At 38.5% G+C, this 12847-nt stretch overlaps 1 long non-coding RNA gene across 1 annotated transcript; it reads right to left on the reverse strand.

Annotated features, from left to right (window-relative positions):
• Positions 1-2219: 2219 nt before the first annotated feature.
• Positions 2220-9107, reverse strand: LOC117831537. Its single transcript, XR_004635024.1, has 4 exons — positions 9034-9107; positions 8240-8298; positions 2957-3117; positions 2220-2350 (listed from the first exon to the last, which is right to left on the reverse strand). It is a non-coding gene; the product is annotated as an uncharacterized LOC117831537 (long non-coding RNA).
• Positions 9108-12847: the final 3740 nt, after the last annotated feature.

Genomic DNA, 12847 nt, shown 5'->3' on the forward strand with positions numbered 1-12847 from the left:
TGCCTGGATTTGAACCCAGAACCAGCTTACAGTTAGGCAGCAGCTCTAACCACCACACTAGCATCCCCACTTCAGTCCTTACTCATTGGGGTGCATAGACTTCCCATTTCACTCTGGTAATTAGGAGTCAAAATAGATATGAGTCGATGAGATAGAAAGGGTAAATGTAAGCTATTCATTTGTGTGTGCGCAGGCAGTGTCTTTATGCCATCCCTACAAAAGTCTGTGCCCAAGTTTTGCCACCCCAGTTACAAAAGTCTGGCTAGCCTGAGTCTTTGGAGCTGGCAAAAAAAATCTGGGTTACGTCGGCCACTAACATGCTAACAGAGCTAACACCGGACATGAACGCCACATTGGAAGGATTTCACCTGTTGTGGACGGACAGGATACAGGAGAGCAAGACTGAACACAATGGTGAAGAAGGCCAGCACAGAACATTTCTTTTTCTATATATATTCTTGATGAAATTCTTGTACTGTACACCTTCTTTATGCTGGGGGGGCAATTTCTCAAGTCATATTTTGGGGCATTTTTGCCTTTATTAGATAGGACAGCTGAAGGGAGAGTCAGGAAATGTTGGGAGCAGAGAGTGGGGGAAGACATGAAGCAAATGGTTGAGGCTGGGAGTCAAACCCGCGACCACAGCCTCTGTATAAGGGGCTCGCGCTTTACCGCTAGACCAATGGCGCCCCTCTTCCCAGTGTTTTGCCCTGCCAATATTTTTCATAGCATACCAAAGGGCCTTAAGTGGCCAGCTTTACCCTATAACCGAAACTGCTGTGACAGGACCACAGCCTCCATACATGGGGTGTGCGCCCAAACTGCCAGGCCAACGGTGCCCCTAAAAAAGATTTTTGAGTTTTGTTTTACAAAGCTATATTAGGCCTTTTATTTAAACACTACCTCTTATTTTTTCCTTATACTAGCCTACCCTACCCCAAGCTTGTTTAACTCTCCTTAATATCTTCTATAAAGCTACTATTACAAACAGTGCTAGAACCTTTTCCGTTCCTTAGAGAATATGTCACTTTAAGCTGTTTGGACACAAACCCCGCAGGTGCTCGATCAGATAAAGAAAAGGAAGGTGAGCTCTTCCCCAACCAAACACTTTAAATGATGAATGCTATGAGTAGAGTAACACAAAGCTCTAATGATGCACGCAGCTAATAGGATTGTAATCAACTAAAAACAATCCACTGACCTAAACAGATTACTCTACTCTACTAGCCACAACAGTATCTGTAGTAATGTTCCCTAAACCTGCTTGTGTATTACAATATAAGACAACTGAGGACATGGGATTTACAGAGCAGATAAATATGCTGTGACAAAAATAAAAACACATTCAATTTGATTTCAGTTGCACTTTATCCTGGTTTAACCCTCACTGTTGGTCATTCACAGCCATTTAAGGGATGAAAACATTGATTCACACTGAAATATCTCAACTTGGATGACATTTGGTGAACACATTTAAGGCCCGGAGAACAACATTCTGGTTTTTAGCGTTTCAATATGTTGGCATTTAGGGTTTGAAGCAAAAACTCTTGACAGCTGGTGGATGGATTACTTTTCAATTTAGTGCTGCACCCTGTGCATCAAACTTTTTGTGATCCTCTGACGTCTTGTAGGCTGCCATCATTGTTGATTATACATCTAACTCTCACGATAATCCAACAGTTTTGGATTTCCTTTTCTTGTTGTGGCCATATTGACTTGTACACGTCGCCGCAGGGAGAATTCGTGGAAAAGTAGTATTACACCAGAAAACACTTGGAGTTTGACATGTTTTAATGAGCTCTTTGATTCTGTTGATCTGGCTTTAGTGAATCTGTGTGTGTCATCTAAAGAGGGGAAGTGAAGCAGCGGAAATTAATCAATCTGGGCACGTCCTAAATAACACATCTTTTTGAAATCTGGAGTGACTCATAGTTTGTTTCATGTTTGATTACAGATATTTTAAGGTAGGCAGCACAGAGGCGAGCAGAGTTATCACTACGCATAAAGGAAGTTATCTCTGCATTGAGAAAACCCACACATCATCTCTCCTACTCTTACAGACATTTGGCTTCTCTGACTTGTTTTTTCTGGCTGCAGAGATGACGCTATTTCTGAGATATTGGAATTAATATACTGAATACATTTAACATTTTTAGAGGCACAGTCTGCCTTTTTATATGGAAAACTTTTCCTTCTGAGACTGAGTAGAGAAAAATAACTGGAAAAAATGAGTGGTTTAATAACAGGAATGATGATCCATGACTGTGAAAAGATGACGCTCACACATCATTGCACGTGACTGTTGACTTGGTGGGAGATGAGTGCCGTCTTTCTTGCATATCTTCAAGCACTGAAGCAAAGAAACCAACCTTAGTGTAATTTTCTCCACAGTGAGCTGATTTCATGCGATGGCAAAAATAGAAACAACAACGTCAATACTTCATCAACTGAGTTAGCCAGAGGGAATGATTTTAAATGCATCATATTTTGCATTAATACATGCAGCATTAGTATTGTCACAAACCCTCTGGCATCTCAGAATAATAAACGATTCCCTGGAAGTGCTGTGGAAAGCAAAATAAAGGCCAACGCGTAACCCAGAAAACAGATTAAGGTTTGTGTAGTAGGTCTAACGTGACACTGATGTGTTACAGCCCCAATTCTGTAATCACAGGATATGGAAACAAGACTTTGAACACGGAAAACCTCAGGAGAAGATAGGAGTGAGAATTGACACGCTCCATTTATCTCTCTTTTCTTTGTTTCTTGTGACCTGATTGCAAAATGCAAAGTAAATCTGGAAGTTGTCAAGCTCAACATAGAAAGAGAGCAGATTCGTATGAGGAAAGTGAAACATAAACTTTGTTAAGTTGAAGTTCGTCCATCTGCAAGGAAGGGAAACATCAGCCACTTCTGATCCAGTTAACAGTGTTGTGTTTGAGCCAGCGCTATGTACCTCTGTGCTGTACAACTAGTGCCAGCACCTCTTAACCGTGCAACTTGAAGTCAAACTTCTCGTCCCTTCTGCTGCCATGTGTCTCCGGATTATCCTAAGGCCACGGCTTGAAATAAACAGAGAGCCGGAAGTGAAGCACGGGAGGATCAAATCAGAAGGATCTGGAAAGAAGCAGTCAAACAGAGAACTTCTGTTGGAGTCATTTTTCAATGAGTATATAAAGTATAGCCGCTGTTTTCTGGAAAACAGTCTAAGTAAGTAGCTGCTTATAGATGGAGATTTACACAAGCCTAGTTTGAAGTTATTCAAGAAATAAAGACCAGCTGAATATCACTCTCATTAAAATTTTCACTTTGGGGAGTTTGGAAATCACAACATGTTCTTTCAGCCTTCACCCATAAAGTCCACTATCAATGTGGTTGAGTTTATCTCTAACCCATGAAGGTTCCCATAAATTCAGACGACTTGGTTCCTTTGCTCCAGCAATCCTTGCATTCTTCGCAGTAATTAACACTGCACTCCAAAAAAAATAAAAAATCCAGGCATAGCACAAGCTGTCCTTTGAGCTCAGCTTTGGTCTCCACCACATCCTGATTTATCTTATTCTATCATTTTGTGACTATTTGGTCAGCTCTATTATTTAGAGCTTTAGAATATATCATGTAGCTGTTTGTGTTAACCACGTGAATGAGAGCAGTGAGACAAAAAAAAATACAAAAATTGGGACCTGCCAAAAAATTCAAAACAACTGGCAGACAGATGCTAAAATGCCAAGTGGACACTGCAAAGCAGGTGCAAATTCACTGTGGATACATCATATGAAATAACCCTTTTATATTAAAAATGGTGATTCTATATAGGCTATAGTTGATACAGAAACAGTTTTGAACCACCTAGTATATTTTTTTCAAGAATTTTTGGGCTTTCCAATTCCTTTATTGGTAGGATAGGACAGTCTCAGAAACTAAATGCATGGCTTACTCTTTATTCATTACTATTGTCATTTAATTTCGCTATAAGACACACTTTTATAATAATGCTTTTATTTTGTAAATGTTTATTCTCTGTTTGCTTTTATTGTGTCATTACTTTTATCGTCTTTTTTTGTGAAGCACGTTGTTTCTATCCAACAGTGCTATACAAATAAAAGTATTATTATTATTATTATTATTGTAATTTTTTCAATTATTTGTTCTCATTCTTTACAAGTACCAAATTTCAACCCACCTTGTTGCCATTCTATATCGTCCAAAGCCAGTCTTGAAAATCAAAACAAAGTTAAAATTTTCCAAAGTGTTGATGAAAATGTAATTATCTTGTTTCTCAGTATATTACTCGACTCAAAATTGTCTTGTTTATACAGCTCATTATTCAGAGGCACTGCACTGGAGGTGGAAGTTATTTATGCCTGACAGCGTCAACACATAACCTGCAATAGACTTCACTTCTTGAGCATTACAATCACATGCACTCACACCCTTCATGTCCTCCTATACGATACACTCAAAGCCTCCATGTACCAATCAATACATGATTTACACATGGATTAGGTGTACTGCGCTGAGTGCACTGCATCTGCAGGTGTTTGCCACATGAATGATTTATCCATTTTCCTTCTCTCTGGCCATCTGGTTATGTAATGCTTTAACACTGACCAGACACTCTTTCAGCTTTCATTGCTTTCCCTCTCTGACTTTTCATTTTGTCTTTCATTTATGTTTTGTACTGAAAGGAAGCACAGGTCTGTGTGATTTCTTCTAGTCTAAGAAAATCAGACATTGTTAAGATTATGTCTAAAACAGTAATAAGCTTAGCTGTTTATTTATAGGAGGTGGCAAAAAAAAAGCCAAATAACTAGAAGCATTTAGTGAAAACCGTTCAACCGGGTTCGTTTTGTAAATGTGATAATAAGCCAGGTAAGAGTCTGCACTGCGCATAAGAGGTACTTTTGTTCTTTTCCACAGGAAAGCCAAGATAATGGCCTTCAGCCACTTTGGACCTTGCAGGTAGAGAAAAAAAAAACAAAGGAGTAATCATTTCTATATGCAGGATATTGAAATATAAACAGCTGTTACATACGGTGCAGGTGAGATGCGTCTGGCAAAGATCTCCCCCAGTAACACAAAAGCTTCCCTCCACAAAGAGAGAAATATTTTGGCAGGTAGTATCAATCCAATCTCTGTTGTATAAAGTTTATCTTCCATCTCTAAGAATGTGGTGACTGATGGCATTGGATGAGCAAAAGGGGTTTTCAGCGGTTTCCATCTTGGCAGTGAGTCATACATCTGCAAACTCCCTGAGGATTAATGTGTCAGCCAAGTCTGTGCAAGTCAAAGCAGGAGCCAGGAAAAGAAACCACTGGCTCAAGTGAGCGCACTGCGTTTATGAGCATTTTTCACTAACATTAGCATTGAAAATAATAACATTGATAATAATGAGGATGCAGTAAACTTGTTTTTTTTTTCAGTTGAGGTAATTTTGCATAATACTTATGATAAACAAATAATCATTCCCCCTCAAAAGTATAAGCAAATTAAGTGCTTAGGCTTCTTATTTTTAACCTTATTTTATTTAGAAAATCAATTTTACATATCAACTAAGTAAAAACAAGTACTGTTCATAATATAATACATGGTAGCTTATTACAATAAATCATGATGTAAAAGATTATTAGCTCAATAATGCAAATTGTGTAAAAATCAGACACTGGATTTATTTAATGCCAGGGTGTTTCAACCATTGACAGTATATATTTTATTTACAGTCTATGGTTCCGTGCTTGCTCCTAAGCTGTTTCATTGGCTGCGTCCAATGACGACATGTGGCAAAATAATTTTGGTGATCTGATTTTAGTTGATTTTTTTGTCTTTGTTTAATAGGACTTCAGAGGCATAATCATCAAAAAAAAATTATTCTGTGTAGACATTAACAGGACAAGAACATTCCTGTTTACCATAAAAACAAAATGGTCATACACCACCAAGAGTAAAGACACGTTTTCACACAGCAGAGCTCAAAAGAAGAGTAACGTACATAATTTCTCTGGACAGCTATGTCTTCTCTTACTGTTTTTAACAGTTGTTGTAGCTACAGCAACCACTGATGCATCCTGCTGAAAGTCATCAGTTAACATAGTCCCATCTTAAACTGTAACACCTGCCTACTGCCAACATGTCATTCAAGTTTCCTAAAAAAATGTCCTGTGAAAGCTGATATTCTCCAGGCCTGATGGCTGGTTCTGAGGTTTTCTCTGTAGTGGTCTGCTATTACTTTCTAGCAGACTGTTGCTAGGGAAGTGCCTCGGATCACAGACTTTTTATATGTTAAGTTTGTGACCTCGGGTGAAATGAAGTGTGATCATATCAATGTGCAGAAAGAAGTCGGTTGGAATATGCAGAGGTCCCTTCATTTACAGGAAAACCAAGAAGAGAGGCAAAACGTAAAAACTGTTGTTTACTGCAGAGAAATTTGCAACATGGAAGATTACGTTGATGTGGACACAAACACGGCATTGTATACGTCATGTTTGAAGACTCAAACAACATGCTCACTCATCCATTTATGATCACTATTAGTTAAGTAAGTCAAGAAGCTTTGATGTGGAGTTCTGTTTGTTCTGACTTGATAGATGATATTTCATGTTTGTATTCATTCTTAGCCCTGACTTTGCTCTTTCTCAGTCCCCTGAGGGAAATACTATGTTTGCGATTATCTGCTGAATGCTGCACTTTGTCTACCAGCATGTTTCTCTTTTGATTTGCATTTGGGTGCTTTAAGATTACATTCTATGAGTTGTTGCAGTGTTTAACCAAAAAAATGTAGCATGAAACATTACTTTATACAAAACAGATATTGAATATATAAAGAAGATATAGAAGAGGAGCTATGAATACTGGGAAACAGAATGGGGAGTAAAGGGTTTTTGAGGACAAAGAACTTAAATGACTTCACTGCTCTTACAACAAACCTTCATTTCACAAGTGACTTTCTTCTCTATGTTATATTTTAAGTTCAGTCATGTGTTATTCGCATTATTTGGACATATGCTTACACTAAAGTGTTTTTATCTCTTGGTTCTGCATTTTTCATCTAGACCATTCAATCACTGGATCTATGAATCCAATAAAGCTCTCCTGTTTCAAAGTTTCAGACAGATAAAGTTCCTCGAAACAAAATTTCCTAGGTTACATGAAAGTCAATATTGCTGCATACCATGCGAATAAGCATAGCATTAAGATGGAAAACATACAGTTGGAGCGTCACTTCAGCTTATAGTGGCATCAAATAATGTCTGACTGACTCCAAAACAAACTCACAGCAACAATCCTTGAAATACCTTGGCACCATTTTAGGGTTTTTATGAGGTGAAGTCCTCAGCAAGTTTTTAAGAGGCACCTACGTGTCTGCAAGAGTCACACAGACAGAGTAGGCGTCAAAAAATCTGAATGTCAAACATAGTGGGCGCAGTTATGAATTTGTTGAGACAGGCAGCAGTCTGACATGTGGATGACTTGTTTCCTCTCTGCTTCCTGTTTGCCGCATCACTCAGGGTGGGCGCCTCAGGGGGGCAGGGTTTGGGTGAGAAACTGTGTTGTCATTTAGGATCAGAGGGTGACACATCAACAGCTGTTCACTGTTGGCTTTTGGCCACATGCTTTGATTGCAGACTGCTAATTCTTTAATGGTACAGTTATAGGTCACCAGCTAAACATGGGTGGTGAATGTGGTGTCAAAATCCGCCATAAGTGGGAGTGTGGGGTGAAGAAAGAGAAAGGATGTTGTAAAGTTTGATGAAGTAAGTCAGAATGCAAGGTTGGGACAGACTGGGTCAGCATAGCGCACGACACAGAGTTGGGGATATGGCCTTAAATTAAACTCAGATTTTTCACACTAAACACGATTTTAATCTACTTTGTTTTTCTTCTTGAAAAACTACAAATGACAAAGAAATTATTGAAAAAATAAAAGTAGAAAATAGTTTAAAATGTAAAGTAAAATCAAAATTTAATATTTTCAGTGCTCCATGATTGCAAGGTAAGGTTTAGAGCAATTGCTTTATTTTATTGCATAACTCGAAGCCTCAGAGCAGCAGGAGAAATACCAAAGTGAAAGAAAAACACCATCAGTCAGTTTTAGAACTGTGATGGGATTATTTCTCCACTGCATGTTCACATTGAGTCAATTCAGGTAATGAGAGTTGTTGCTTGGTGAACAAATTTAGCTAGATCAGTAAAGTTTGCACTTTTAATGCATCAAAGTAGAAAATCAATCTTTTTGGCTTACCTGGTGGTTCTGCCTTGCTTGTGAACTCCAATTTGGTGCTTTACGTTCAATGCAGAAAGCTAAATGTGAAGAAGAATAAAAACACGAGGAAAATTACCTCAAAAGGACAGTAGAGTTAATATTGTCATATCATATTGTATCATAAGGTGTGCTAGAATGTCTTATATGATAATGTATCCAGATATAACGTTTCATGCCATATCTGTCATGTTGGGGGAAAAAGTTAAGGAGGACCCAATTCCAGATTTTACAATACAAAGGTTTTACAATGTTACAATGTTACAATATCATTTAGCAGATGCTTTTATCCAAAGCAACGTACATACGAGAACAAGAACAACACAAGCAAAGATCTAGACAAGAGGAAACAAGATCAGTACGGGTAACAAAGTGCTTCAAGTTTATTTGGGTGCAGGTACTGCCAAGCAGTGTAAAGGCAATGCACAAAAGTAAATAAGGAATTATTTATTTATTTATTTATTTTGTAAAATAAGGAACATCTACAATGTAGCAACCAAACCATTTAAGACTTTCCATTATCATCATCAACAATTAACATCACCACAATAATGACCAAAGTACCAAGTGCTGGGTCACTCAAGAGCTGAACACAGATTCCCAGAGTAGAGCAGGACAGTGCGAGTCAACTGTAGCTGGAAGACATGATCTGCCACTGGGGACAACAGTGGAGAACAGTCTAGCTAAGTGCATAGTGCTTCCTAAAGAGCTGGGTCTTTAGCTGTCTTTTGAAAGTAGAGAGCCTTTGATAAACAAAAGTTACAAACAAAACTTACTTAAATGTCCAAAAACTAAATACAAAGGGAAACAAAGGGACACAGAATCACACAGAACACAGGAGAGACAAACAATGATTCAGGGGAAACAGAGGAACTAAATACACAGAGTAATTAACACAGGTGTGGAACACAGCCCACAGGTGAAACCAATGAGGGTGATCAAAAAAGGAGGGAAAAACACAAGGGCATGAGGTGAAACTAAACTGGAATCGCAGGGATCAAGGACTACAAAATAAAAACAGGAAACACAAGACTAGACCATAGAGTGTATAAATGTAGACTAGACTAAGAAAGATAACAAGAGACATGGATCACTAAACACTCAAGGGTGACACAGGATATATCTAATAGGCTTACAGAATAAACACACGGAGGAACCAAGGTAAGAAACACAAGGAAAAAACTGAACATCAACTCATGACAATATCCTGGTCATCATTGATCAGCTATGATATTATGGCTTCAGTATGTTGGACAGTTCTCAGTCCTTGGCCTCTAGTATTCAACTTTGAGTCACATATTTGTGAATGGGTTGTTGTCTCTTCTGTTAAACAAGAATCCTGGAAATGATTCACAAAACAGTCGTAAATTTGAACTGATGATGCTTTTTGGATGTGTTTATTTTTTGCTCTCTTTGTGTATCCTTTGTTGATTCCTGCTCCTTCAGGCTGAAATCTATATCCTCTGTAATCACTTTGGTTACATCACCAGCAGAAAACACATGCGGATGAAAGAGATTGAGGAGGATTTTGGAAAATACCGCGCTGCGCTTTGGTTTCCAAAATGTCTCTGTGGTTGTTAAAAACATCTCATTGTCATGAAGCACTTTATATGGTTAGTGGTGGGACAAAGGCAGAGTAACTGTCTCTGTATCTACAATGAAGCCGCACGGGCTTGTTAAAAGTGCAGTGATGATAAATGAGCCTTTTCCACTCTATGACTGTTTTAACTTCATTGGGATCCTCTCCTGTCTCAGACACTGCGTCCCACATAGTTAGCTGGTGGTTTGAAAAATTACAGGTGCGCAAAGACGAGGAGCAGTCTCAGGTTTCCCACAGTCTGCTCTGTGAGCCTCTTAAAAACAGCAGGGGCATTATCGATGTTTTGTGGGCACAAGTCTGGATAGTGTGAGAGCATTTGCCATGTGGGAGCCAATACTCAAGATCAAGTGAGGTAAACGTTTTATATCTGACAAAGCAGCCAGAAGCATCTGTAATGAACAGGTTCACAATCTGAGGCTGCTGCATTTAAGCTCCTTTCTGTCTGTCCTAGAATGTAGCTTATGGAGTGTTTTGTAAATGTTTAACATGTTCCCCTCTTCCTCTGAATCTTACATGAGACCTTAAAAGAAAAAAAGGCAAATTTGCAATAATGCAACAAAAAGGCATTTAATAATTGAATTACAATTTGCAGGAAAATAGAAAGAGAATAAAAATAGAAACCTATACATGAAAATTAGAATTACATGCTATCAAATATTTTTTGACATTTAATATGGCCAACACAGCACACCCTTCCACACTAGCAGAATCCACTCACCAGTGATCAGATTACTGACTCTTAACGTTGGAAGTCTTGCAGAATCTCTCACAGCGAAATGTGACTTAAGAGTAAACAAACATGGCAGACAACAGAATGGTTGTCAAGCTACAAGTTGATAGCTACTAACGTGTGTTGTGGCCACAAATCAACAAGTTATCCATCTTCCTTTATGCCTCCCGTTTACCATATTTGCCGTGACTGCATGAGTTGCGGCTCCCTTCCAAGACAGCTTGCTTCCCAATATGGTATCGTTTTGTTCCTCTTGACAATCCACAGAGTGCCTTGCTTGACTATTTTCAGGGTTACCCCCCTCACAGCAGGATTGTAAATTGATCATGTTTAATTTTAATGATTTAAAATCTGTGTGGACACTATCTTCTTACAAGCAGATTAGAGATAGTAAAATCCCTTTCAACATACCTCACAACACAGGGAAATTTGGAAAGATGATCTTTAGAACCATCAAAAAAATCTGTCTGATGTCTACTTTTATGTGACCGGGACATCAACCATCATGAAAACTATCAAACAGCACTTTTTACCCTTTTCTAAAAAGCTGCACTAAAGTCTGCAGGAGTGGTACCACCTTATTTCCATGTCTGAGGCCCCTTGGACAGAACTTTCTTTCAGTGACTTGGCTCTGGCTGAACACTACAGTTATTTTGCAAATGGCACAGTGCTTGCCTGTTTGCTGAAGTGGCTCATTATATGCCTGCGTATATATATACACATAAATCAAGCTGTCACTGCTCATTCACATTATAGAAGAGGTGTTAGTTTCAACACATTTTCTCACCTGGCAAAAATATCATATGTTTTTATGTCTTAAAATAAAATGCACATCTCTTTTTGAGTTAAGTTATTAGGAGAAGAAATATTTACGTAGAATTTTTCAAGCAGTTTAGTTTCATTATCTGTGTAGGATTAATGTAGAGTGCTTATAGAGGGACATACGTGACTGGCTTTTGCACACAAACAGCTCAGTAACACACACCCTCTCTCTCTTTTTATTGCAAATGTCAAGGAAACACCTCATTGCAGATTCACTTAATCTCTCCAAACCTAAACAGGAGCACACATCCTCCCCTCGCCCACAGACCTGTTACCTAATACCACACACTTAATGTCAGCTTGTTCTGCCAGGTTCTGAATGTGAGACCTAAATTTATCAACTCTGAAATAAACACTTGAACGAAGGTACATTGGGCTAAGGGTGAAGTGACACATCAAGTTGTGATTAGCAGCGTGTATGACATAGAAACACTGTATTAATCATACCTTTTCCCGTTGCTTAGAGTGAATAACCAATCCTGGAAACAAAAGACGTTGTACTTGAACACTAAACTGTATAAAGAAATAGTACACTGTAGAGCCGACCCTAAAAGGATTATGCTTCGTTGCTCAGCTCTCCTGTTAGTGGCAGTGGCCTTCGAAGGCTAGAAGCTCCTGTGATGTATGATAATTAAGATCCTCCATTTGTCAAGGTTTTACTGTCAAAACGTCTATCAGTACAAATTATTTTTGCACAACAACCAGTATTCTTCTTCTTTGTTTCTTCATTATCCAACCCCTGCATTTTCGGTGGCAACCCACTTAAGAAAAACCTGTGTATGGCCCTTTCTAAGTTAAGACACAATAATTTTTGTATTCTGATAATACACAAATCTAAACATAGGAATATTATATTATACTCATTTTTTACCAAGTCTGTTCTGCTAAATGCCGCTAAATCCTACACACTGTACCTTTTTTAAGGACCCATTTTTCAAAACCCTGAAAATCAATAATATTTGAGCCATGGAGTGTCACCTGACGATAGCCTGTTGTGCAAAAAAGGGCGACATAGTTGCTACATTTAACCTAAGCAAAAGATAAGGATAATAGGGATCATTTCTTGTAATTGGGTGAACACAACCTGCATGGCTGAGTACATCAGCAGTGTGCTTCAGATTAAATCAGCTGCCCAACCTTCAACTGAAAAAACTCCATTAACTTCGGCTACTGTACTGCTGCTGCCGTGGAACACTCCTCCTCCTCCTCCTCCCCTGAAATCGGCACCCGAACTTAGCAGCAAGTTTCATTTGTCAGGAATTGTAATCCCATTTTGAAATCATAAGATAAGATAAGATAAGATAAAGCTTTATTGTCTGCCCCAGATGGTGGCAGAAATTCTACTTTGACAGGGCTCAAACAGGCGCATACACTTCACAATAAAGACAAAAACAGAGACAAAAACATATATTTAAAACACATACTAAAGACAAGCATC

Source organism: Notolabrus celidotus, chromosome 19, assembly GCF_009762535.1.
Source record: "Notolabrus celidotus isolate fNotCel1 chromosome 19, fNotCel1.pri, whole genome shotgun sequence".
NCBI classification, from domain to species: Eukaryota; Metazoa; Chordata; class Actinopteri; order Labriformes; family Labridae; genus Notolabrus; species Notolabrus celidotus.